Consider the following 26,948-nt stretch of genomic DNA (forward strand, 5'->3'; position numbering starts at 1 on the left):
TTGAATAAATTTAATGAATTCAACTATGCAGAGCTGTATGTGTGGTGGCCAACTGGCCCCCTGACCTTAAGATAATATTTATCTTCCCCTGGCCTTGGATGATTCTTGATTCCTTGAATAGAATTCTTGCATTCTCTGTTGTTTCTGATACTGCCTAGTGTCTTCATCCCCTTGCCTTTTCTCTTTTGATCAATGGTGTATAGTTATTAAAAGATTGCCTAAAATGACAAGAAGCCAGATGGAAAAAGCATAGGTTTTGATATCAAACCAACCCAGGTTAAAAATCAGTTTGACAAATTACTGGCCAGTGGCCTTGGGAGTATACCTTAACCTCATACAGCTTCAGTTTCCTCATCTGAAAAATGGAAATAACATGTTAGAATTAAAAGAGATAATCTGTATACAGCATATTCTAGGAATATTTGTTTATTTTATTGAATGCTTATGTGGCACTTGCTAAAGTATGTGCCAGATACGACTTTAAACATTTGATGTACCATTGAGGTAGCTGCTATTACCCTCATTTTACAGAGGAAGCAACTGAATTAGAAAAGTGTTAAGTGATTTGACCAGGGCCACAGGTAGAAAATATCAAAGACAGGACTAAAACCTAGTCAGACTGGCTATAGAATCTATACTCCCAAGCTCTCTAGAGGCTTCCTGCTGAGGTGGTGGCTGCCATAATTATCATTCTGATGTTCTCATCTCTATTATTATCGCCGTGGCTGTAACCAGAGGCACATGGAAGACCAGGGATCAAGAGGAGGTAAGTGGTTCATATGGTATTAATTAGAGACAAAGCTTTTCTGAGAGTAGGTCAGCCCTTCTCTTTCACTCTTTTACTTTAAAGCCTGTGGACAGACAGTGTCCCAAATGAGCAGCCCAAAGTCAAAGTCATAGCACAGCATCTTCAGTTTTATTATATGGTAAGTGTTCATATAGCCCACGGGCTCAAGGCTCCTGGAAGCCAGTACATTGTCATCTTTTCAGTTCAACCCCTCACGTGTTCTTAATAGATGTTAACTTTTTACCTTTTGTTCAGATCTTCATCACTAAATGTACTCTTAGGGCAGCTTTCATGATAAAATAATTTGCATAGTAAAAACATATTTTTATTAAATATGGCTCTTTTCATAGCCATTCATTATGTGGATGGAAGGAACAAATTTTCTCTCCTTTCTAAGATGGAAATTTGCTAAGTCTATCTCAAAGGGTGGAACTTTATCCTCTTCTCAGCAGCAAGAAAATGGTGTAAAATTATCACCATGGGAAGCAAACAAGCAAACAAAAAGATCACCTGCTAGAGTCATCAGCAAAGTTTATTTTAAAGAGATCCCTGCTTTGCCAACTTTGCTTCTGTCAGCATATGTCCCTGAAAGCAGTGGGAATCAGGGATTTCACAGAATGTGAAAGTAACTGCTTAGCTCAGCCAAGTGGACAGGACGGACGGCAGTCTCATATCAGTCTTTGCTCAACCTAAGAAAACAAATGCACATAATCATAAATGGTTATGACCCAATTCTTGGCAAAGCAAAATAAAATCATATAGAACACATCTTCACTTTTGAAAGACTGCTTGGGAAGAATAATTTAGTTAAAATTACCATAATTGTCACCACAATTAACTTCATATCATACCTGGAAAACCTGAAAAATCAATGAGAAACAGAAGATATTCCTGAGAGATACATGCAGCTATTTGTTTTCCCCTGCCAATTTATATAATATTTATGGAAGAACACAACCACCATATCTGTAATCCTCTGAAAGTGACTGGATTCATTCATCTTCCAATCTAGAAATCTGTGAATGAAAAGGCATGAGATAAACTTTGCACTAGAACACACCCTTTTTCATGTACTTACATTAGAGACCAAATAAAAAGTCCCAACCAAATTTCAAATTTAAGACACACTTACAAATTAAAATCAGGATGAAACTAAAATCATCAATGAAAAGAGCAGAATGCAACTACACAATCAAAACTGTTATTATCTAGGTTTTAACTGTGTGAGGAGCAGTAGAAATTGAGAATTCAAAAGAAAAAAAATGTAATAAAGATAGGTAAGAAAGAGATTTTTTTAAAAGTCACAATCCTGAAAGGAGACTCTTATGATGTAGATTTGGGCATCTGTAGATTTCCACATGTGAGATGCTGAACACTTTTCCATTATAAGAAAGAATGTAATAGGTGCATTTTAATAATTTCATTCACTAGAATTTTTTCTTCTTCTTCTAAAATATTTTAAAAAGTATGTTGCATTCATGGGAGAAGAAGAAGACACATTTATTGATAATCTGATATTGAGGATTGTTTTTAAAGAATTGGTATGTCAACAGCTGTACTGGGCCTCATGGCCAGTATGGAAATGACAGGGGCTTAAATGGCAGCTGTGAGCAGGAGCACCTGTGAACAGTTCACGGCTTGCTCATGTGGTCTGGTAACATTCTTACTTTATGCTCTAAATAAGGGCTTTACTCAACGGGATAGAAATAACTGACAAAGGATGATTGATGATTGCCCATCACACAATGGCTGACATCTCCCATTCACCAGTTCTGCTTACAAGTGCATGCCCAGATTTCACTAATAGGGGCATGACATCCAGGAGCAAGTCTGGTATAGACTGTAAGGTAAGCAGTCATTGACTGAGAAGAGACTCCAAGTTTTTGTGGACCTTGAAAAACAAAGCATTGAGGATTTGGTATGGCTTAGGAAGACAATTTGCAAAATTTTCTATTTTTTTTCCTGTACATTATGTTCTTTTGTTCTTGAGAGTTTCTTTGGTTTCATGTTCTGTACAAGCTAGCTTTTATATTTCTCCGATCCTTATTCCAAGATGACTTTGCAGTTGGAAGATGTGATGTGAGGAAGAGGTATACTAAAGGTGTTACAGTTCTAAATATTAATTTAAACATTACTATAAAACAAGGGAGATCTGCCTTGCCTCTGAAGTTGCTATCTTTGAATATGCATCTATCTAGTCAGCTTTCAACACCCCCCCCCCTTTTTTTTTGCTGTAAAATCTGCTGTCTCTCTTTTTGTTTAATTGTTTAATAGGACTCTGATATCCAGGGGTTCAGTTGAGGTTTAAATAAAGTTTACTATTTCAATTAGGGGGCAAACTTCTGACCACAATAGGCCAACAGGTATCAAAAACACAGCAGCAAGTGTGGTGTACTGAAAAGAGCCTTTGTGTAGTAAACTTTTCAAAATACACATTGCTATATCCAAGCAGTCTTACACTTTTCAATAGTATATCCAGACTCCTATGTTCTCATATGAGGAGAAAACTTACTTTTAATTTCCCCCCACGCTTCTCCCCAAAGTCCCCCATTTGCCCAGCTATCACATTTGCAGGACAAATCTACCCTTACTATTATTTTTCTCCAATTAAGGTTTGATCTTCTCTGATACACTTCTAAACCTTTTCATGGCCAGTGACTGGCCCTTTGGTTTTTTTGTTTTTATGTTTTGCTTATTGTTTCAGACACTGACAGTTCCAACATTCAGTTTGGAAAAGTGATGAGTTGTTGTTCTAAATCATGGAGTCTTGCCCTAGAATTTTGCTCAGGAGCCAGTATTGCTTCTGCAACCACTTGCAAACTTATTTCTGTAAAGGATTGTATTAGAGGTATTTCACTAGTCAAATTTGAATAAACAGCCAACTTATTTTTATTCCTTTCTAAGTCTTACCAAATTCTCCCAAGAAAAATAAGGAGGGCATATCAACACTGTAATTTCACAGCTATAGAAACTGGACCAAGTGAAGCTAAGCAGATGGTCCCACATCTCACAATTTTAGCAAGTACAGGAGCCTCCAAGAGCCTCCAAGAGCCTTCAAGACTCACACTTGGCCCTCCATGACTCTTTCCACTGGACCATTTGGGCAGTAAGCTTGTGGACCATGCAGCATAGATTACCTGGTTATTGTGGCCTTCCACCAATGTGTATCCATAGTCAGAGGATGGCCACCCTGTCAATGTCCTCATTCAACCCTAATCATTTTGTAACATCAGAGAACATGGATGGAGCCCTAAGCATGTGCAAAAGGCTATGCTCATTGCCATTCAAAACATTACTATAAAACAAGGGAGGTCTGCCTTGCCTCTGAAGTTGCTATCTTTGAATATGCATCTATCTAGTCAGCTTTCAAAGCACTGTTTTTTTTTTGCTGTAAAATCTGCTGTCTCTCTTTTTGTTTAATTGCATTCAGTTTTACAATCTCTCCCAGGAAGAGCAGCTAATTATAATATATTTCAGCATAAAAAGAGGCAGGTGTTAACTAAGATGTAAAAATCTTGCTTTTAGCCTTGACAATTCATGCAGTTTATCTGGATCTCAGTCATCAACTGGGCAAGCTCAATCTGGTCATTTCAAGCTGTCCTAGATTGTCACAGGATTATGTGACCATGGATTTGAATTTTAAAGGTATAAAATGATAAAGTGTTGGCAGTAATGAGTGAAATGGTTGAGTTGTAATCTTGTATACAAGAAAACCAGTTCATCTTAAATCCAAATGAGTACTCACAGAAAGTACTTAAGATTATTTGGATGAACAGCTAAACTCTTTGTGGTTGAACACTGTGCATTATTAGCTGTGTGACCCTGGGCAAGTCATTTAATCTCTCTGTGCTTCAGTTTCTTTATCTGGAAATTGAGAGTAATACTGGTGTATACCTGTAGTTTGTTATGAGAATTAAATGAGGCAAGTTGTATAAAACATACCACAAACAACTAAATTATAGCCAGGTGTATGTATTCTTATTTTCAAAACCTAGTTGTATTGAAAAAGAATAAGATTTGGAACAACAGCAGTGTCAGAAAGGATAGAAATTAGAGAGAGATCCAGAGGTCATTTCTCCTCTAACAAATATTGGCATTTCAGAATATACCTGAAATAAATGCATGCTCTCAAGACAAGTATGTTCCCTGGTAATAGGCTCATTTCAGGTTCCATGGACATAGCATTTACAGTCAAAATTATCCAATCTTGGAGGATCCAAACTGGGGACTGGGACACAGACTCAGACTGCATGAGCTCCACAGGAAGGCTCCAGCATCTGCCTCAGAGATGCAGGCAAACAGGACTGGATGCTAAATGAGCAACACCAGAACTACTAAGACTGAAATTCTACTGTTTCTGAACTGGGATTTTTTTTCTTTTTCCCCTTTTTTTTTTCCTTTTCTTTAAGTGTTTGTTTGTCTTGTTTGCGGTTTGATTGTTCACAATCTCTCCCTGTTGATTTCTTTGGTTCTCCTTTTTTTTTTCTTTTTCTCTTCCTTTTTTTTCTTCTTCTTTCTTGGTTTTGTTAATTTTACTATTGTAAGTTAGCTAATACTAAATTACACATAGACCAGGGACAGAAACAGTACCAAGTGGAATGTGAGAACACGAAAAATGGATGGAAACCATTCTCCCCTCCAAAATAAAGTAGTACAGGATTCAGAGGGAAATGAAGAAAGTGGATACCCAGATCTAGACTTCAGCAAAACAAAAATAAACTATACCAAGGAACCCAATGAAGCCCACAAGAACATCCTGAAAGAAGAAATTCTGCAAGTAATCAATGAAAATTTCATAGAGATGTTACTAGACATGGGCAACCAAAATGTACAGGAGGCACTCAAGAAATTCCATGACAACACAAATAAAGAATATGAGAAAACACAAAAACAAATAAATGAAATCATAGGAGCCCTAAATAAACACCAAAGTGAAAAAGAAAACACCATAAATAAAGAGATAAATGAATTAAGGATGAAAATTGACAATATTAAAGAGGAAGTGACCCATGATATGGAAAACCTCAGAAAAAAGAATGAAACAGAAACACAAAAAAAAAGGAAGGCCACTCTAGCAGACTAGAATAAGCAGAAGACAGAATCTCAGAACTTGAAGATGAAATGGTAATTAATGCAAAAACTGAAGAACTATTAGTTAGACAACTCAAGTCTTGTGAAAGGAAAATGCTAGAACTCACCAACTCCATCAAAAGACCAAACCTGAGACTCATGGACATTGAAGAAGGAGAAGAGATGCAAGTAAAAGGAATTAGTAATATGTTCAACAAAATAATAACAGAAAAATTTCCAAATCTAGAGAAAACTATGCCCATTCAGGTACAGAAAGCCTCCAGGGCACCAAATAGACTTGACTAAAATAGAACCACCCCATGATATATTATCATTAAAACAATAAACACAGAGAATAGAGGAAGAATATTGAAGGCTATAAGAGAGAATAAAACAAATACCATACAAAGATAAACCCATCAAAATCACAGCAGATTTCTCAATAGAAAAAAGCAAGAAGAGCATGGAGTGAAGTCTTCCAGGCACTGAATGAAATAACTTCAACCCTAGGATACTCTACCCAGCAAAACTATCATTCAAAATAGATGGAGCAATAAAAGTCTTCCATGATACACAGAAACTAAAACAATATATTACCATGAAGCCACCACTACAAAAGATTCTTCAAGGAATTCTGCACATAGAAAGTGAAAGTAAACAAAACCATGAAAGGGCAGGCAGTACCAAACCACAGGAGAAGAAAAGGCAAGAAGGTAGAGAGTAACATTCATTCAGCTGCACATAATCAAACCCTTAAACAACAAAGACAACTAAATGATAGGAATCACCACATACCTATCAATACTAACAGTGAATGGTAACGGACTTAATTCCCCCATCAAAAGACACTGCTTGACAAACGATTAAAAAGGAAGATCCAACAATCTGCTGCCTACAAAAGACCCATCTCATCGACAGAAATAAGCACTGGCTGAGGCTGAAAGGCTGGAAGAAGATTTACCAAGCCAATGGCCCCTGAAAACAGGCAGGGGTAGCAATACTTATCTCGGACAAAATAGATGTCAAACTTACACTGATAAAACATAGATAAAGAAGGACACTCCATACTAATAAAAGGGGAACTACACCAAAAGGAAATAATTATCAACCTATATGTACCCAACGTCAATGCACCCAATTTCATCAAACATACTCTGAAGGACCTAAAAACATATAAAGACTCCAACACAGTGGTGGTGGGAGACTTTAATACCTACCTATCACCAATAGATAGGGCATCCAAACAAAAAATCAATAAAAATTCTAAAACTAAATCACACCATAGATCAAATGGACCTAGCTGAGGTCTACAGAATATTTCATCCAACTTCTGCACAATATACATTCTTCTCAGCAGCTCACAGAACCTTCACCAAAACTTATCATATCTTAGGGCACAAAGCAAGCCTTAGCAAATATAAGAAAATAGAAATAATCCCTTGCATTCTATCTGATCACAATGCATTAAAACTAGAAATCAATAACAAAAATAATAGTAAAAACATGTGAACAATTGGAAGCTGAACAACACATTGCTCAGTGACCAATGGTTCATTGATGAAATAAAGGAGTAAATTAAAAGTTTCCTGGAAGTTAATGAAAAAGGAAACACGACCTACCAGAACCCATGGGACACTGCAGAGGCAGTCCTGAGAGGAAAGTTTATAGCCATGAGTGCATATATTAAAAAGACTGAAAGATCCCAAATCGATGACTTAATGATACAACTCAAACTCCTAGAAAAACAAGAAAAAGCAAATCCCAAACCAAATAGGAGAGAAATAAAAAAAAAATAAGAGCTGAAATCAATGAAATAGAAACCAAAAAAAAACATACAAAGAATTAATGAAACAAAAAGGTGGTTCTTTGAAAAAATAAACAAGATCATCAGACCCGTGGCAAACCTGACTAAAATGAAGAGAGAAAAAACCCAAATTAGTAGAATCAGGAATGCAAAAGGAGACATAACAACAAACACCATGGAGGTCCAGGAAATCATCAGAGACTACTTCGAGAACCTATATTCAAATACATTCGAAAATCTTAAAGAAATGGACAGATTTCTAGATACATATGATCATCCAAAACTGAACCAAGAGGATATTAATCACCTGAATAGATCTATAACACAAAATGAAATGGAAGCACCAATCTAGAGTCTCCCCAAAAAGAAAAGTCCAGGACCTGATGGATTGATTCTCTGCTGAATTCTATCAGACCTTTAAAGAAGAACTGATTTCAACTCTCCTTAAACTGTTCCACAAAATAGAAAGGGAAGGAAAACTGCCTAACACATTTTATGAAACCAGTATTACACTTATCCCAAAACCAGGCAAAGACACCTCCAAAAAGGAGAACTATAGGCCAATCTCCTTAATGAACATTGATGCAAAAATCCTTAATAAAATAATGGCAAACCGAATTCAACAACACATCAAAAAGATCATTCGCCATGACCAAGTAGGCTTCATCCCAGGAATGCAGGGGTGGTTCAACATACGAAAATCAATAAACGTAATACACCATATTAGCAGAAGCAAAGACAAAAACCACTTGATCATCTCAATAGATGCAGAAAAAGCCTTTGATAAGATCCAACACCATTTCATGATAAAAAGCACTAAGAAAACTAGGAATAGAAGGAAAGTACCTCACCATTATAAAAGCTATATATGATAAACCTATAGCCAGCATTATACTTAATGGAGAAAATTGAAACCATTCCCTCTAAAATCAGGAACTAGACAAGGTTGCCCACTATCTCCACTCCTACTCAACATAGTACTGGAATTCCTAGCCAGAGCAATTAGGCAAGAAGAAGGAATAAAAGGAATACAAATAGGTAAAGAAACTGTCAAAATATCCCTATTTGCAGATGACATGATCCTATACCTTAAAGACCCAAAAAAACTCTACTCAAAAGCTCATAGACACCATCAATAGCTTTAGCAAGGTAGCAGGATATAAAATCAACATAGAAAAATCATTAGCATTTCTATACACTAATAATGAACAAACTGAGAATATATGAAAACAATTCAATTTACAATAGCCTCAAAAAAAAAATCAAATACTTATGTGTAAACCTAACAAAGGATGTGAAAGACCTCTACAAGGAAAACTATACACTTCTGAAGAAAGAGATTGAGGAAGACTATAGAAAGTGGAGAGATCTCCCATGCTCATGGATTGGTAGAATCAACATCGTAAAAATGTCAATACTCCCAAAAGTAATCTACATGTTTAATGCAATTTCCATCAAAATTCCAATGACATTCATCAAAGAGATTGAAAAATCTACCATTAAATTTATATGGAAACACAAGAGGCCACGAATAGCCAAGACAATACTCAGTCAATAGAACAATGCTGGAGGTATCACGATACCTGACTTCAAACTATATTACAAAGCAATAACAATAAAAACAGCATTGTACTGGCACAAAAAAAGACATGAAGACCAGTGGAACAGAATAGAAGACCCAGATATGAAGCCACACAACTATAACCAACTTGTCTTTGACAAAGGTGCTAAAAATATACGATGGATAAATAGCAGCCTCTTCAACAAAAACTGCTGGGAAAACTGGTTAGCAATCTGCAAAAAACTGAAACTAGATCCATGTATACCACCCTATATCAATATTAACTCAAAATGGATCAAGGATCTTAATATCAGACCCCAAACTCTAAAGTTGATACAGGAAAGAGTAGGAAATACTCTGGAATTAGTAGGTATATGTAAGAACTTTCTCAATTAAACCCCAGCAGCACAACAACTAAGAGATAGCATAGATAAATGGGACTTCATAAAACTAAAAAGCTTCTGGTCAACAAAAGAAATGGTCTCTAAACTGAAGAGAACACCCACAGAGTGGGAGAAAATATTTGCCAGCTACACATCAGACAAAGGACTGATAACCAGAATATATAGGGAACTTAAAAAACTAAATTCTCCCAAAACCAATGAACCAATAAAGAAATGGGCAAGTGAACTAAACAGAACTTTCTCAAAAGAAGAAATTCAAATGGCCAAAAAACACATGAAAAAATGCTCACCATCTCTAGCAATAAAGAAAATGCAAATTAAAACCACACTAAGATTCCACCTCACCCCTGTTAGAATAGCCATCATTAGCAACACCACTAACAACAGGTGTTGGCAAGGATGGGGGGAAAAAGGAACCCTCTTACACTGTTGGTGGGAATGTAAACTAGTATAACCACTCTGGAAAAAAATCTGGAGGCTACTTAAAAAGCTAAACATTGATTTACCATTTGATCCAGCAATACCACTCTTGGGGATATACCCAAAAGAATGTGACACAGGTTACTCCAGAGGCATCTGCACACCCATGTTTATTGAGGCACTATTCACCATAGCCAAGTTATGGAAACAGCCAAGATGCCCCACTACTGATGAATGGATTAAGAAAATGTGGTATTTATACACAATGGAATTTTACGCAGCCATGAAGGACAAAATGTTTTCTTTTGCTGGTAAACACGACCTACTGGAACCAATGGGACACTACAAAGGCAGTCCTGAGAGGAAAGTTTATAGCCATGAGTGCATATATTAAAAAGACTGAAAGATCCCAAATCAATGACCTAATGATACATGTCAAACTCCTAGAAAAACAAGAATAAGCAAATCCCAAAACAAGCAGAAGGAGAAATAATAAAAATAAAAGCTGAAATCAATGAAACAGAAACAAAAAAAATCCATACAAAGATGAAACAAAAAGCTTGTTCTTTGAAAAAATAAATAAGATTGACCGATCCCTGGCAAACCTGACTAAAATAAGGAGAGAAAACACCCAAAACAGTAAAATCAGAAATGCAAAGGGAGAGATAACAACAAATACTGTGGAAATCCAAGAAATCATCAGAGACTACTTTGAGAACCTATATTCTAATAAATTTGAAAATCTTGAAGAAATAGATTTCTAGATACTTATGACTATCCAAAACTGAATCAAGAGGGTATTAATCACCTGAATAGATCTATAACACAAAATGAAATTGAAGCAGCAATAGAGTCTCCCAAAAAAGAAAAGTCCAGGACCTGATGGATCCTCTGCTGAATTCTATCAGAAGTTTAAAGAAGATCTAATACCAACCCTCCTTCTATTTCCATGAAATAGACAAGGAAGGAACACTACCTAACTATTTTATGAAGTCAATATTACTTTCATTCCAAAACCAGACAAAGACACCTCCAAAAAGGAGAACCATAGGCCAGTTTCCTTAATGCACATTGATGCAAAAATCCTCAATAAAATAATGGCAAACCTAATCCAACAACACATCAAAAAGATCATCTACCATGACCAAGTCAGCTTCATCCCAAGGATGCAGGAATGGTTTAACATATGCAAATCTATAAATGTAATACAGCACATTAATAGAAGCAAAGACAAAAACCACTTGATCATCTCAATAGATGCAGAAAAAGCTTTCAACAAGATTCAACACCACTTCATGATAAAAGCTCTAAGAAAACTAGGTATAGAAGGAATGTACCTCAACATTGTAAAGGCTTTATATGACAAACCTATAGCCAACATCATACTTAATGATGAAAAACTGAAGCCATTTCCCCTAAAATCAGGAACGAGACAAGGGTGCCCACTATTCCACTTCTATTCAACATAGTACTGGAATTCCTAGCCAGAGCAATTAGGCAAGAAGAAGAAATAAAAGGAATACAAATAGGTAAAGAAACTGTCAAAATATCCCTATTTGCAGATGATATGATCCTATACCTTAAAGACCCCCAAAAAACTGCCCCAAAACTCCTAGACACCATAAACAGCTATAGCAAGGTGGCAGGATACAAAATCACCTTGCAAAAATCATTAGCTTTTCTATACACCGACAACAAACAAACTGAGAAGAAATATATGGAAATAATTCCATTCACAATAGCCTCAAAAAAAAAAATCAAATACCTACGAGTAAACTTAACAAAGGATGTGAATGACCTGTACAAGGAGAACTATAAACCCCTGAAGAAAGAGATCGAGGAAGACTACAGAAGATGTAAAGATTTCCTGTGCTCATGGATTGGTAGAATCAACATAGTAAAAACGGCTATCCTACCGAAAGCAATCTACATGTTTAATGCAATTCCCATCAAAATCCCAATGACTTTCATTCCAGAAATTGAAAAAATCTACCCTAAAGTTCATTTGGAAACACAAGAGTCCACGAACAGTCAAGGCAATACTCAGCAAAAAGAGCAATGCTGGAGGTATCACAATACCCAACTTCAAACTATATTACAAAGCAATAGCAATAAAAACAGCATGGTACTGGCACAAAAACAGACATGAAGACCAGTGGAAAAGAATAGAGGACCTGAATATGAATCCACACAACGATGCCCACCTCATTTTTGACAAAGTCACCAAAAATATATGATGGAGAAAAGACAGCCTCTTCAACAAATGTTGCTGGGAAAAGTGGTTAGCAGTCTACAAGAAACTGAAACTAGATCCATGTTTATCACCCTGTACTAGTATCAACTCAACATGGATCAAGGACCTTAATATCAGACCTGAAACTCTGAAGTTAGTTCAGGAAGGAGCAAGAAACATTCTGGAACAAATAGGTATAGGCAAAGACTTCCTCAATAGAACCCCAGCAGACCAACAACTAAGAGAAAGAATGGACAAATGGAACTTCATAAAATTAAAAAGCTTCTGTACAACAAAAGAAATGGTCTCTAAACTGAAGAGAACACCCACAGAGTGGGAGAAAATATTTGCCAGCTACACATCAGACAAAGAACAGATAACCAGAATATACAGGAAACTTAGAAACTAAACTCTCCTAAAATCAATGAACCAATAAAGAAATGGGCAACTGAACTAAACAGAATTTTCTCAAAAGAAGAAATTCAAATGGCCAAAAAACACATGAAAAAATGCTCACCATCTCTAGCCATAAAGAAAATGCAAATCAAAACCACACTAAGATTCCACCTCACCCCTGTTAGAATAGCCATCATCAAAAACACCACCAACAGCAGGTGTTGGCAAGGATGTGGAGAAAATGGAACCCTCTTACACTGCTGATGGGAATGCAAAGTAGTGCAACCACTCTGGAAAAAAGTTTGGAAGCTTCTTAAAAATCCAAACATAGATCTGCCATATGATCCAGCAATCCCACTCCTGGGGATATACCCAAGGGAATGCAACACAGGTTACTCCAAAGGCACCTGTACACCCATGTTTATTGCAGCACTATTCACAATAGTCAAGTTTGGAAACAACCACGATGCCCCACTACTGATGAATGGATTAAGAAAATGTGGTATTTATACATGATGGAATTTTACTCAGCCATGAAGAAGAATGAAATCTTATCATTTGCAAGTAAATGGATGGAACTGGAGAACATCATTCTGAGTGAGGTTAGTCAGGCTCAGACCAAAAATCGTATGTTCTACCACATATGCAGACTTTAGATCTAGAGCAAATACAGCAATGTTGGACTTAGGTCACATGACAAGGGGAGAGCACATACAGGAGGTATGGGGATAAGTAGTAAACCCAAAACATGAAAGCATTTGATGTCCCCTCTCCAGAGGAACTGATACAGAAACCTTAAAGCAACAGAGGTCAATCGAGAAGGGGATCAAGAACCAGTGTAAAGATTGGTTAGAGGTAAATCAACTTGGGTTGTAACATATTTGTACATGGAAGAAATACTAGGAATCTCTCTGTATAGCTATCCTTAACTCAACTAGCAAAAATGCTTTCTCTTTCTTATTATGCTTATGTCTTCTCTTCAAAAATTAGAGATAAGGGCAGAACAGTTTCTGCCTGGAAGCAAGGGGAGAGGGGGTGAGATGGTGGGGGCGGAGGGCAGGGGGAGAAATGACCTAAACAATGTACACACACATGTGAATAAATGAATAATAAAAGAAAAAGATATTCAATCTTACCTGCAAAAATACTCAACTTGTTTGATATGCCTGTATGTGTGTGTGTGTGTGCACCTATGTGGCTTTCTTATAGCTCTGGAGATAGTAAGGGGCAGTATTGTAGACTAAACAATCAAATGACTCACTGAATTTCCCCCTTTCCAACTGACTTCCTTGGCCAGTGCCAGTTCTATTGTAGCTCTGTTGACTGTAATTTCTGGACTGCCCTTCTGGGGCCTCTAGAGAAGTTACTGATTTCCTTCCAGGAATCTGCCAGATGCAGTGGACCACTTCCTTATCTCTGGAATGAAGTAGGATATGCAGGCTGAATCTGAGAATTAGTTGAAAAAAAGGTCTTGTCTGTGATGTGCAATTAGAAACAACTTCCCCTGCATTTGTGGATGGCACCCCTCACCAAATGCTGCACTGACGTTCTTTGCTAAGCTTCAGTTACCCATGGCTCAGTCCTCTCTCTGACTCTCCAAACTCAACTTATTGAAGCCCCCTTTCTAGGAGTTTTCATAGTCATTTTCTCCTCTCCATCTCCTCTGCTGAGTTAAGATCTGCAGCGTCTTTTGTTTGGATTATATTATGCCCTCCAAATGATCTTCTTGCTTCCACTCTCTCTCTTTTCCAATCCATAATCCAGCCTCCAAAACACCAATGGAGTAATTTTTCTTAAACCTAAACCTCTTTCCTGGTTCACCATTGCCCACAGAATAAAAGTTTGTTCGTATTACGTAAAAGCCTCAACAGTGTGGCCAGCTTCAGCTTCTTCCCTTTCCACCTCTGTTTGTGTACCTCTGAAGTGCTAGAAGTTTCTCTCTCTCTCTCTCTCTCTCTCTCTCTCTCTCTCTCTCTCTCTCTCTCTCTCCCCTGTAAATCTTATTCCCTGAGTACAATCTATCTCCCTTTGTGACCCTAGACTGCTTCTATTCATATTATAATATCATCCTTAGGTTTACTTCTTCCTTGACTTCCCCATAAATTTTTTTAACTCCTTCCTTTGGTTTATTTTTGTACATAAAATAAGATTTGTATGTGTTACACTGTGTGGTATTTCTTTGTTTAATATCTATTTCCTTTACAAGATGATAAGTCTTTGAAAGGATCATTCTGGCCATCTTTATGTCATGGTGTTTAGATACAGGTAGATAGCCAATGTATGTTGCAAACTGAGTTCCAATGGTTACATCTACTCAAGAATTCATCTAAACAACAATGTGTGTTTGCATGATACATGAACAAAATTGTATGGGAATTAAGAGTTCTAGCTTGAGTAAATAAAGAACTTATTGAGAAACATGTCTTAAATTTTGACTCTTCATTTGATGATTTTGATATGCAACCCAAGCAATAGTTGCTTTCCATTCCCATGAATTCAATAAGTCATTGAAGTCTAATTAGGTGGTTGGAATTTAATTGGTTCTTGCACTTGGAAGCTAAAAATCATGTCAGTAGTGACTAAGAATTATAAGCTCTGAGCTTTTCAGTCTTAAGTGGCTCATTCTCTAATTTTGTCAGATTGCTATGGTCCTAGCCTTTTACAACACAGTTTTGTGCAAAAATGGCTTTTCTATTTATTTTGGTGAGGAGGCAGATATCCAAAACAATTACTAAGGAGAGACTATCTAAAATAATTAAGGAAGAAACTTTGATGACGGGAGAACAAGAACATGTCATCACCTCTCTGGGTGGGAAAAAGTGGAAGGCTTGTGTTGTTCTTATGCCGCATTGGGGGACTCATGTCCTCCACACCCAACCCCCTTGAGGCTATGGAGCAGAAAATTCCTCACCATTTTCATTAGGAACCATCATATCAAGGGGACCATCATTCAGCTACAACAGATTGCTCTGGGTGTAATGTTTTCCATCTTGAGAGCAAATGTTTCCTCAATCATTTTTTTTAAAGGGAGAAAGTAAGTAGTTATTTTGAATGCATGTAAAATGCAAACAGAGAGACTATGGTGTTTGGGGAGCTTACACATATTAAGTCCAAAACAGATTTGATTTAAAAATTGAAAATTGGCAAGTGATCAGTCAGCACTGGCTTCTAATTGCTTTTAGTGTCTTGACAAAATAAAAATACTATTTTAATGGTAGAGACATTTCACTTTGAAAAGTGGCTATGGAGCATGCATAGCAACTACAGGGATGTCTCCTTCAGAATACATAATCCATATGCTGACTCCATGCACATCTTCAGGACCGCATGCCTGTGACTGACAGAAGGCATTTTAATTTTAAAAATGTTTTTCAAAGTGCCTAAACATATGTTTATGCATTTAGCTATTGTGTGGTATTAGATGGAAAACACACAACCTTAAAAAAAAAAGTTGATTCTGTGCATGGCCATACAATGGAATATAATGGGAACCAGAAAGGGAGGGAACTAGTGTCATTTCATAGACAAGGCAAAAAACAAAAACAAAAACAAAACTCCAGAACCCTTTGACAATGCAGTCATGTTAAAATCAGGAGACAATGGTGACATAAGAAAACACACTTGGTGTTAAAGCAGCAGAGTCTTCCTTAATCACAGCAGGTCTAGACAGCTCCCACAGCTGTGTCTGCTCTCTCACAGAATGATGTGTGGCCCCTCCTCCAGGGTGATGTGAGCCCAGAAGGGAATGTCAGCACAGGGTCTTAATTAATTTTCTTCTGCCTGGTGTCTGTGTCACAGTGGTTTTGAATTTGCTGGGAGGCAGCTTAGCGGGGAGAGAGCCATAAGGGCACAACATCTTGATTCACCAAACTACAGGGCACAGGGTCACCCTACGGAGAGCACACGTGATCCCTCCCTGGCACAGTAATCAGGGCATGGTCTTCTCTTTGAGCCAGACTTCAGCCTCGAGACCCATCCTTATTGGCCCTGAAAGGGCTTCACCAATGTGGTTGCCAAGACTGCTTCTTGTGGTGTGCCTTGATGCAACCTAAGCAGGAGGATCTGTAGTGGGGGGAGGCTACAGACCATCTTTTCTATGCTGGATGGCTCTGTGCATTCTTTTACTATCCAAAGTAAATAAGGAATCAGTCCTTATTCTCAAATAAGGAATCCCAATGTCTGGTGGAAATGGTGGTAACTGACATCTAATGATTCTAAAGGCAGACATTAGAATTCCTAAAAAGAATATGGCTAGCAAAACACATCAAATATAGTCCACCAAGTAGAATATAGCTCCTCAACTATGGAGCCAATGCCCCAATTATTATGGAAAACAATAGTTAGATCATATCTGGTAACACCTGAAGGTAGTAAGGTCTCTCTCATGAAATCTTGTAACATTAATGATTTGCATAGATCCATACTTCCCAATTCAGCTAAAAGGAGATTATACTGGGATGAGAGGGAGGATCTAGGATGACAATCTTGTTATCAGCCAAATAGGGGCTTCTTTTGCTGAAATATTGGAGTCTCAGTGACACTGAAAATCATCTTGGGGTTTGGAGGTAAGTAAAGTTGAAATATAACCTTGGAGATAGTAAACTTGTTCAGGGCAGAGATGTAGTTTACAATAGCCTCATAGGAACATTTGGGCAGAAAGAACATTTTTGCTACATCTCTACTGAACTTCCAAGTGAAATTGTCCTCTATTTAATTGACAAAATGGAATTTTTCAAAATAGACCTGCCCATCCTTTCAGATGCATTCTTTGGGCCTAGGGGTTTGGAAAGTTGGGCTGTCATTCCAATTTTGGGTGGCTAAGGAGCTCTCAAACATTGGCTGCTGCAATGTTGCTAGTCTCATGCACTGAAGGATGAATGGAGCAAGGCTTTCGACATTCTGGAGAGCATCTCTTTAGGTTCTGGCTTCTGGGTCAGCAAAATGATGTGGCCCATGTGATGAGATAATTTCCAAGACTCCTTCAGTTTTGACACAAACCACTTTATGCTTCTGGTTATCAATCTCTAGAAATGCTTCCTCTTTATTTTTCTGAACTACTTAAAAGAATAATTAGGAGCTAAACATTTTCAATTCTTTTTAGACAAATGTTTTCTTCATGGGGTATACCTTTTGCAAATGCAATTTGAGGCCATTTTTCCCTTGTTGGATCTGAGATGGATCATAGGAGATTTCTCCCAAATCCCCATCATGTGCACAAGCAAACCAAGACTCTAGGAGATTTATAGCTTCCCTAAATGCATCATTATCTTCATCATTGCTGTTGTCATCGTCGCTGTCACTATCATCATCATCATCCTCATCCATGTAATTTTGTTTCTTTTTTTTTCCTCCAGATTTAATCTAGTAAACCACACTGACCTGGGTTAGGAATTTTTCAAATATAAATGGTCTAAAAGTTACTTGGCAAAACAAAGACAGAGTAAGTAATTTTTCCAACTCTTTCTTCAGGCATGCCTTATATGGAAGGTTTTCTTTCCAGGGGGATTTGGATTCTCATTAATCTATTTCTCCTTTCAACAATAAAATGAAAAATGGAATGGGATTATCAAAATGGATAGCTTGGTGTAGACCCGATAACATGCTTTTGAAAAGTGGTTTACATTTGACATCAGTTAAGCTCTTTGGGCCAATGAGTCTCAGGTCTGCTATGTGGGCCTGGACTCTACTCCCAGCTTGGACACAAATATGCTTTATTGGTTATAAACGCTTCTCAAGCCAGTTGGAAGGATGGATGAATTTCTAGTGCAGAAAGTATTAAGTCATCTGCAGAACTATAAATATCCCCTTACCCTTTCTTATTGAGCACTTATACAAAGACCATTTTTGTGCAATATGCTTTCTCCTTAACTTGGATATATATTTACCTAAATTTTTTTTCTTCTTACACTATTTTTTACACATAGTATGAGAGGAATACAATATAAGGTGAGCGAGCAGCTTAGATATTTTAAATTTGGTGCATTTTCCTTTGTTTCCATTGGCACATATACAGAGTCTACTTGCTTCATATGTAAGAATTTTTAGCCATCTTAATGATATAAAAACTCCTATGTTTTTTGATGATCACAAGGACAACAGCAGCTAAAGTGTCTAACTTACAGCTTAAAAAGAATCTTATTAAAGCAGTTGTTTAGAATGTAGAGAGCAATTTAAAGAAAAGTAACAAGCTGTCAATAACTTCCCTCATATTGTTGTTTCCCTGGTTGTAAAGATTGTTTTTCTAACTGAAAGTGAGGTTAGCAGAAGGGACAGCCCCCATGCTGTAGCAGATGAGACTGAGATATGGATGTCATCCTATTTGACTCAGTTGACTAAAAATCTCTTGTCACCCCAACACTCTTTACCTCACTCTCTCAAAATTAAGTTTGTAGAGTAAACTTGAAATCAATTGCCCTTTCCCAATGTCCTTCAATAACAGTGGAACCAAGTATTGCTGAATGCACAAGCCATGGAGTCAGGGCCTACACTAAGCTACAAGCTTAGCCTTTGTTAAGACTAAGAGCTGCTGATCAGCTGAAGTTTCTCAAAACAGCACCAGGAGAAAGAGTAGCCAGAGAGCCCACTCAGTACAGATTCCTCAGCTCTATGCCTAAAGAGAGACTCAGTGGGTCTTGGGTAGGGCTTTAAAATCAGGTTCCCAGGTGATTCTGACAGTCAGTGGCCTCCATTTGAAAAGATTGTGCCATAGGTCTTTAGGTCAAAGGGTTTCTCTCAACTTTCATCACAGTGCTTGAATCCAGGAAATCCATACCTCATACCTCTTGCCAAATCCCAAGATACACACAAAGGACATTCAAGTACATTTTTGTTGTTGTTTTTGTACTGAAAGATTCTAAAGTCCGGAAAGAAGTGACTTGCTCAAAAACATGAAGCAGAAAGGAGCAGAGCCAACTAAGGAATCCAGACCTTTACACAAAGCGACAGTAATTTTACTTTGGCATATGGTCTTTTTGCACTGGACTTCCCAGTGGAAGGCACATGCTAACTTAATGAGCAAGGTAGAAATTAACAGTAGGTGTCAACTCTTTGATCCTTTTTGTTGCTGATTTATCAATTAGAACCGTCCCATTGTTCCTTAGCCCAGAGCCCAGGTGAGGAGCTCTCTGGACAAGCTCCTCACTACCTTCCCACCATTTGGTGTCATTCTTGTCAAGCTTCCTGGAGAGCTGTGATATCCATTTATCCTTCAAGTCTAACTGAAGCATGGAGAGCCTCTACTGTGTTGGTATTAGCAAAGGGAAAATACGACCCAGGCCTTCACAGACCAGTTACCCTAGCAGTTGGGACCTCAGCTGGTTCCTCAGCTATAAGCATGCAACTTCTGCTTCTGGCTTCTATAAACACAACCCACAGAGCTTCCCCACCTGGACCCAGCAGACAGCCCACAGGCAGATCATCACTTCGACAACAAAGCAGAATCACTGACTGTCGGGTAGTGGGATTTCTCTTTAAATCCATTTTTCTGTAAGTGGTAGACATCTTGCTGTATTTCTGCACAAGTTCTGTTTTCTTGACCTGGAAGATAGTAAAATAAAAACAACTCAGAAGCAATGTCTTGGGGTGTGGCCAAGAATAAGGGTCTTAAAATTAAGGGTTTTAATCTAGTCTGAAAGGCAACTCCAAGGGTTTCCATTATAGTAAGATGAGAAGATAAACTAGATCTTTTCTTGGTTGAAGTGCTTCTAGCTCTTTATAAACTCTCACAGTACCTCAAATGAGAAAGAAACTCTTTATTTTCCCACCCCTGGGCAGTACTTGTTAAATAAGACTATGTTGGCGACTTAGCTATTATTTGGTTAATTAGGAAATTTGGTAACAATTATTCATTCAATTTCATCAATATATTCATTATTCAAAATAACCAAGGAATTGTCAAATTTCCATTCTACTTTTTGTTTGACATAGCTTTGCAAAAGAATTTAAAGACTACAGGCATGTGTGTGTATGTGTATGTGTGTGTGTGTGTGTGTGTGTGTGTGTGTGAGAGTGTGTGTGTGTACACAAGGCTGAACCTCTGAAGAGATTTGCCCAAGGTCATATATTGGTTCCTTGCCATTTCCTTTATTGTTTGCCCTCAAATCCTCTTTTTGTAGTAAGCAAAGGAAGGGAAATGACGCTGGCTTCCAAATTTCATTATGAAAGCTTCCATTTAAAACAAAACGTATTGCATATTATAATTGCAACCAGAGCTGTGAGGGCAGTGGTTTTCAACCTTGTAAGAACTGTGCGGCAGCTCTTAAATGCGGCTGACTTCAATGAACCCACAGCCCTCTAACCAGGCTGTGGATAATAGAGCATTTTCAAAAAATAGTTACACGGTGCAAAACACAAACACATTTAATGTCTATTTTTTTTGGTTGTACATAATTTTCTTAACTAAAAATTATGATAATAGTTCTGTGTTATAACAGTAAAGTGTTCCGTTTTCCCTAAAGTCCAAGTTTGAGTTTGTATACACAAAACTGGAAAAACAAAAACACAACTGTTAATTAAAATCTGTTTTTTTCCCCCCAAACAACAAGCTGTTGAATTCAACTGTGTGTGTGTGTGTTGTTGTTGTTGTTTTTTAATGCCACAGTTGTTTTTGTTTTAAACCTGCACGTGGATATAAACATAGCTTCTGTCCTTTCCATAGGTGTAAAGGAGTTCATTGAGTTCCCACTATGACAATGACAACAATGACATTTACCAAAAGCTTTCCTGTGCCATGCCAGGTGCCTACCACTTAATAACCACTGATTTATGTAACCCTGCCTGGAGAGGCAGAAATTATCATCTTCTTTTTGCAAGGGAATAAACAACCTTAGCAAGGTCAAAGACTTGCCTAAATTCATGCTGCTGGGCAGTAGAGGAAATTTCAAGTCCAGGACAAATCCTTCTCCGTGCAACACTGTCCATGGGCAAAACACTTTCTTCTGATTCCTATTTAAATTGTGAGCTTCCTGAATAGTGTTCCCTACCACTACCACTAATTCAACAAAGGATACTTGGAAAATACAATTAAAAACGTGGAATTTTCCTGTAAATTAAATTCAAAATCTATTTTATCCATGCCCGTGAAACTTGTAGAAAGCACCCAGCTCCTGAGGAGTTATTATCCAGCTCTTTGAACTTTAATTACTCCCAGGACTGTGATCTGCAGGACAAAGCAAAAAAAAAGGCAATGGAGAGCTAAATAAAAGTTCAGCAAAGGAAGACAAATAGTTTCTCCCTCTTCCTCCATTTTTCCTTTTCTACAGTTCTTGCCTTATCAAACAAAGACAGGTTTCATATGCAAAAGTCAGAGAACCAGGGAGGTGAAGCGAGCATCTTTTTGAAAATGTTTCAGGGCCTGCCACTGAAACTTTTGACACCTGGTTGATGTAGTTAAAACACTGCCCATATTTGAAACCAACACATTAAGAAGAAGACTACCAGGGCCTGAGGTTGTAGCTCAGTGATAGAGCATTCTCAAAGCATTCTCAAAGCATTCTCAAAGCCCCTGGGTGAAATCCTCAGCAGCAGCACCACCAATAAGAGCATAAAGAAACAGACAAGGGGAAAGAGAGTACTTTAGCAACATTAATCCTGCTTATGGATTCCCATCCTTACCAATGAGATGATACCCGTGTTGCAATAAATCACTCAATCATTAGCTTTGCTCTTAGTCCACTCAGGAGTCAGGCTCTGGGTCTCAGGAATGGATCTGCTCCTCTATCAACAATATTCACTTGCTGGGCACAAGAAGTCTTAGTGAGAGAGAAAAATCCTGACTTTCCTTCAGGAACTACAAGTAAGGGAGATCTTCCTGTTAGACACACATTTACAGTGCCCCCCAGGGACATAGGGTATTTTTCTAAAATATTTTCCTTCTGTGTATGTAGAGTAAAAAACTTTTACTAACATTTCGCATGCCTGCTCCATGACTGTTTTAGACTTACCATGCCAAAAAGACTCTCTATACAGCTTAAGAGATGGGACTAATCCTTACTTAACAACCTTACACTTTCACATAGTGCTACGACTTACAATCCTTTCTCCCTAATAAGAGGTGTACCAACCAGAATTTTCTGAATTGCTTTTTCTTTTGGATCCTAGTGATCCTGTAGATAAAATGTATTTTTCAAAATACACCAAGTGGGTGCAAGAATTGTCATCAGAGATTATTTTATATGTCCCTGATGATGAAAGAAATCCTCAAAATTAAAATTTCTTTTTAAAGTTCATTTTTAATATCCAATTGTCCATATACTGAGCAGACTAAAAAAATGCTGTGATGATTTTTAAGAATTTAATACAGGTAACTGGCCTTTTTAGAGTTTTTCTGATATGCACACAGACTACCAAAATAAATATGTATATATATACATACACACAAATATATATATATTTACACATATAAAACACAACACATACGCACAGATGCATCTTCAGCACAAGTAGCAACAGTGACCTCTAGTGTGTCTTTTTAATTTTTTCCCCTATACCACTTTAACGCATTGTTTCTTTAACCTTTAGGGCATTATTTAAGCAAAAATTTCCAGTTCCTATTTGGTCTAATTTCTATATTGACTCTATATAGTAACAACTGATTCTTGAGAAGACTTCTTTGATCTTTGTAATGTATGATAAAGTAATTGTGCCTTCATTAATGACTGTAATTATAGTACATAAAGCTGTCATTTAAATGAATAATCACACCCTTCTTTCCCCCCAAAAAAGGTCAGACTTATTTGCAAGATGAATTTAACTTTGACTGCGTAACTCTGCACTCTAAGCCATGGCCATCCACATGCTGTCATGTATTGTTTGCAGGAGTGCTCATTTCTCTGATGAGACTCCCAGTTCTTTTTACTAAAATTAACTTAAGAGAAAAATCAAAGAATCTGTCTGATGGGCAAAACATTTTTTTAGATTTGAGAATTTTGCCCTGGACATGTGCTGATGTCAGGTCAGAGTCCACAAGAATGAAGTGGCACAGCTCTGGCAGCTTGTGTCAGCACTTCTATTCCAGGTTCCTCTTTTCAGGAGTTTATAACATAGCAATAAAATTTATTATGGGCTGAGACTTGGCATACAGGAGCCTAAGTGAACATTGTAAAGTAGATTTTTTCTTTTCTTCCAAGCAAGTGTTCAAATCTGTTGGGTCCTGTCTCCCTTTAGAAGGAGTTCAAAATAAAAGCCTGCTCTCATCTGATCAAATGGCCTTGGCTTCCCCTTGGCCTTGGCTGTCTGTGGTCTGTCTGTCAGAGGCAAACTGAAAAAGGCTCTCAATCTGCCCTATGGTAAACTCTTTTTAGGATGAGTTGGAAAGGAGAAAAAAAAAAGTAATAAAGGCGTAAATATTTCCTGTAAATGAAAGAGGCCTTTGGAATTGTAATTGTTGAAAAAGATCTCCAGGGTAGGAGAGGGAGACATGAAAAGGTATTCAGGATTGTTTTCTGTAATTGGGTGATCTTTGGTGCCCCCCAACAGCTGGGTTTGTTGGCAAACAAGAAGCTGCATGTGGAAAACATGTTTCAATCTGTGTAAACTAAGCAAAGCACAAAAATAAGCATCACCCCCAGGTTCAAAAATAAAACTAAACACACAGAGCACAGATCCCTGGAGAATCAGCAGGAGAATTGAGTATGTGGTTTTAGGTGTAGCTAAATCCATCTTTAATGTAGTATAAATAAAATATCTAATATATGCCATATACTGACACTTAATATACCATTTACTGTGCATGTCTTCTGTGCCCTTGTCTTCTTATTGCCTACGAGAGTCTGTATCTCAAAGACACCATTCTGAGATGACACCTAGCAAGAGAAAGAGCCAACAGTTGAATCAGGGAATTGATGAATCCCATAAGAGGAAATTCGTTAGGGCTGTGTATAACTCCATAAAGCATTTTAAGTTGGAAAGAACAGTAGACTATTGCTGGATCAACCTCCCTCATCTCATTTGCAAGTGAATAAGATCTGGAATGTCAACTTGTCCATGGTCAGAGCTGATATTCAACTAGGACACACAGTGTACACACCCTTGCAGGTTGCTAATGCCCAGTGTGTGTCCTGACTAGACAGTGCTCAGTGTAGCCTAGTCAATGGTTCTTAGCTGCTTTTGAAGATCAGTCCTACCTGTGGTCACATAACAAGTTAGTGGCAATTAGCTATATTATGAGTTTCTTTGCAAGTTGACAGAAATTGTTCAGACTCCAAAATTTATAACTTGACATATCTACCATAAGCTTTCTTAACCAGCACCCCCTTAACTGCTTTGCCAGATCTGACCCAGCCCATGAACAACTGCCCTGTGTTCACAGTATAAAACCCTCAGCAGGAAAAATGTTAGTGGCTCTTTTCCAGGCCACCTGAGTGCTCAGCAAGGACCAATGACATCTGTGGTTTGTTTCCATACCTGCTTATGTCATTGTACTTTTTAATAGAAGTATGTCATTTAACAAAATATTAATGTGTTTCCATGAATCTATGAAAAACTGAGCTCAGTGTTTTGAAAAAATTTGCTATAGATGGCTTTTTAAAAAAGTAAGCAGTTGAAATAGGGGTGGGTAAGACAACTGTAAAAGATCAGAAAAAGCTGTAAAAAATGTGGACAGCTTTTTGGCAGGCAAATTGCTTTGCAAGTATCATTAGTTTTTCTCAGAGAAACACCAATGGAAATTGTCAGACTGCATTATGGGTATGGTTTATCTGAGAAAGATGCCATGGAGCTCTGGGAGACCCAGCCTGGAGAAAGCCCCTTCCTCCCTCCCCACACCAGCAGATGCGAAGTGGATGTGCATTAAATAAATGTTTAAGTACATTTAAAATCAGTCCCCACGTGAAGTTATGGATTAACTGATGAGCACGTGGCCTTATCACGTGTGAAAGGAGGGCTCTTCCACTGTACTTTTAAGTCTGCTGTCTTGACAGAACTCTGTGTCGGGGTAGTGTGGGGAGCTTGGTTGAGTTGAGAGAAGAGAAGCAAGAGAAGGTGGTGGAAATTTTGAAGGGGAAAGAAAGGAAAATTTGAGTGGGTCGCTTGCAAATCAATAGGTTTAGAAAGTGAAGATTGGACAATGGACACAATAACATCGGATAAGAGCCAATTCAGATACGATTATTCAAAAGGACGGGCTTGTGTTTACGTAACAGTAATCAGCATAAGCACACACACTGATTCCTTAGTTTGCTCCTCTCCAACCTCTCTCCCACTGCCAGGGTATCTGTGGGCAGGAAATTGCAGACACGCTGTGTAGGTTACTTGCAAGTTTGTTTCTTGTGTTCCTCTTACCTGCCGTTGCAAGTACTGTTCTGTGTTGGATTCATCATAATCTCTTCCTCCCTAGTCCTTAATTCAGCAAGGTATCTGCCACTCTTCTCTTTTGGTTCCTACAGTGGAAGCATATAATGCTAGATAAGGTTTTATCTGTTCAGCCGAGTCACCACACTACCTTTTAATAATATAATTTGATTAATTGGAGCACAAGAGTTTGGGACAGAAGAATAGTGTTCAGTTTGAATTCTGGATTCTGTCAATTTGTGTCAGACCTCAATGTAATCTTTTCTTTTCAGTATAAATAACCTGGCAGGTCTCCCTTTAACAATGAAAGAAATGGACTTGTATTTTTAAACTCAGGAAATGGATATCAAGAATATCTTTTCCTTAAAATCTTTCCTGAATTCATGGCCTCAGCTCTTCCCTTACCTCTTTAGAGGCTTTTCTCTAAATATTCTCTGTTACCTTGAGAAAGAAGAAAATTATTCATGGGATAAAAACAAGAGAGTTTCTGATTTTATTTACAATCCTTTTATGGCCCTCTCAGGTCATTGGCATACTTCTTCTAGTATCATTGGTAGTATCAATGGTACCAATGTCACTGTATCCGACAGACACCATTTTGCTATAGTACAACATAAAGAGATGTTCACTGCAGCACTGTTTAAAATAGCAAAAAATTAGAAAAAGCATGAATGTCTGTTAATTGGAAATTTGTTAAATAAAAATGATGAAATAATAATGCAGCTGTTAAAATGATGATGTTACAATATCCACAGAAATTGTATCTATGATTTTTTGAGTAGAAAAGAGCAGATTAGAAAATACAAAGTAAATTATGATCCTATTTATATAATTACACATGTACCTTTGCATAGATACACATATATGTATGCATATGCTATACATGCATTGTATTCATTTGTATGTGGGTTTGTATATATAAAATTGGTGTTGGTACATATATATCTTAGTTTTTATAGTTATCGACACATAGTAACTATACAAAT

At 37.6% G+C, this 26,948-nt stretch overlaps 1 long non-coding RNA gene across 8 annotated transcripts in view; it reads right to left on the reverse strand.

Moving 5' to 3' along the window:
• Nucleotides 1-1,301: 1,301 nt before the first annotated feature.
• LOC141414829 (uncharacterized) overlaps nt 1,302-26,948 on the reverse strand; it is a 211,076-nt gene continuing 185,429 nt past the window's right edge. For 6 of the 8 annotated variants that reach the window (XR_012439717.1, XR_012439718.1, XR_012439722.1 and 3 more), the window contains 5 exons: nt 25,954-26,051; nt 24,392-24,476; nt 22,288-22,462; nt 20,061-20,211; nt 1,302-1,476 (listed from right to left, as the gene is read on the reverse strand). This is a non-coding gene — a long non-coding RNA (uncharacterized lncRNA). The remainder of the gene's footprint in view (nt 1,477-20,060; nt 20,212-22,287; nt 22,463-24,391; nt 24,477-25,953; nt 26,052-26,948) is intronic. The other 2 variants (XR_012439719.1, XR_012439723.1) reach the window with 2 other exon arrangements.

Source organism: Castor canadensis, chromosome 12, assembly GCF_047511655.1.
Source record: "Castor canadensis chromosome 12, mCasCan1.hap1v2, whole genome shotgun sequence".
In the NCBI taxonomy this organism is placed as follows: domain Eukaryota; kingdom Metazoa; phylum Chordata; class Mammalia; order Rodentia; family Castoridae; genus Castor; species Castor canadensis.